Raw genomic sequence first — 2,013 nt, 5'->3', positions numbered from 1 at the left:
TTTGAAATCTCCTAATTCATTGGTCATCACATTAGTATAAAACTTACTGTGAAGATACCATATCTCTCATCAGATTTTGGAAATTAAAAGTATGCATGTGTGTGAACTCAATGAGATCTGTTTACAAACTGCAAAGAACTATTCAATTTACTTCCATAGTGTATATTTTGGTTTTCTCCTCAAGCTCAGAACGTCTTAAAAGGTGTTTTGTGAGTCCAAAGCATGGAGAATTCATGTTACAGATCTCCTAATTCATAATTTCACCCAAAGAGAAAAAAAACTTTCCAGTTTTGTTCAAAGGCACAAATTCTATAAGGAAACCAAAACTGGGTTTAGTGAAAAGTGATCAAGTCTCTTCTTTCCATCCCTACTAGAGGACATTAGAAGCATCTATGTTTTATCCCCATGGATGGCAGAGTAACAGCAGCCACTTCCTATGGACAGAAGGAGCCCAGTGCATTCCAAATGCATTGTGAGACATTTGTGAGTGTTGTAGTGGAGAAAACACAGCGGTCTTGTGCACCAGCCTATGGTCTCTATAAATTAGTTTCAATCTAAGTATTCTTTCACTGCAGTAGGAAATGGAGAACTGTTTTCCATATAAAATTCAAGAGCTTCCACTCATTGGGGTAGAGTAAAACCCATGTTGCAAAATGAGCTAGATGCTATAGACAAAATAAGCTTTGAACCAACCCCACACACAATGATTTCAGAAAAATCTGAGGCTGCAGAATGAGTCTCATCTTGAGTGAAACACTTTATCTTACTAAATCAATGGGAGTGATTTCACAGTTGCATTCTTTTCTAAAAAGTTTCAAAAGTAGAGCCTTGGCTTGGGTGCTAATAAACATATATAATCCAGAGAAGGAAAATACTTGGTATGTGTTGCCATATCTCCTTCACTTGCCTGCATGTAGATATTATCTTTCTAGGCACTTTTTCCTACTGAATCTGAACATGGCCTAAGACTCTCAGCACAGTGCCCCAAGCACTCATTACTAATCAGTCAATGAATTGTATTTGCCATTCCTGATATAGGCTATTCCAAGTTGAGATGTATTTGTGTGTGTGTGTGTTACCCAACTACTTGAAAGAATCTTTGAAGGGGACACCTGGGTGACTCAGTTGGCTGAGGATCTGGCTCTTGATTCCAGCTCGGGTCATGATCCCAGGATTGTGGGACCAAGCCGTGCATCAGGCTCCATGCTGAGTGTGGCGTCTCCTTAAGATTCTCTCTCTCTCTCTCTCTCTCTCTCTCTCTCTCTCTCTCTCTCTCTCTCTCTCTCCCCTCTGCCCCTCTCCCTCATGATCTCTCTCTCTCTCTCTCTCTCTAAAATAATAAGAACAGAAGCATTGAAATATATTTATTTTTATGTAAGGTTTGCCTTTCAGAATTATAGGACTTACAAGTAGAAACAGACCAATGGTCACTCAATATCGGGGAACATTTCTCATCTAATTTGATTTAAATGCCTTTAAATTTGTTTGAAATGAACTCTTTGATTCTTTGGCTTTGACTCTTTCATCTTTGCAAATATAAATACCCAGGCAGAGCTTTTACCATTATAAGCCATTCTCTGGAAGTAATTTGGCATGTGCTATTATACCTTAATAATATAACTACTTATGTAGTACCCATTTGGTGCGCCCCCCCCCCCCAAACCCAGTGCAGAAGATACTATTAAAATATCTAGGTTACAGTTAAGGAAACTGAGGCACAGAACTCTTATGTAACTTTAATATTGAAGCTGGAAAGGGTTTCATATTGGTTAAAGTTTGTTACTTGTAGTGCTCTTTTTGCATACTCCATGCTCCCTTTCCCCATGATATAAGAGTTGGTCTAAGTTAAGAAGCTAGTGTTAAATAAATGCTCTTCACTAGATTCCTTCTTTTGAAATAATGAACAAAACTTCTTTTCCAGAAAACAATAGCAGGAGACAAAACCTGACAGTTCTTTTGTCTCGACTCTTCTTGCCCAGAATTCTTTAAAAGTGCCAACCTTATTTTTTTTTT

Source organism: Panthera leo, chromosome B3, assembly GCF_018350215.1.
Source record: "Panthera leo isolate Ple1 chromosome B3, P.leo_Ple1_pat1.1, whole genome shotgun sequence".
In the NCBI taxonomy this organism is placed as follows: domain Eukaryota; kingdom Metazoa; phylum Chordata; class Mammalia; order Carnivora; family Felidae; genus Panthera; species Panthera leo.
The sequence above is the reverse complement of the archived record's forward strand: the minus strand, read 5'-3'. Positions refer to the sequence as shown.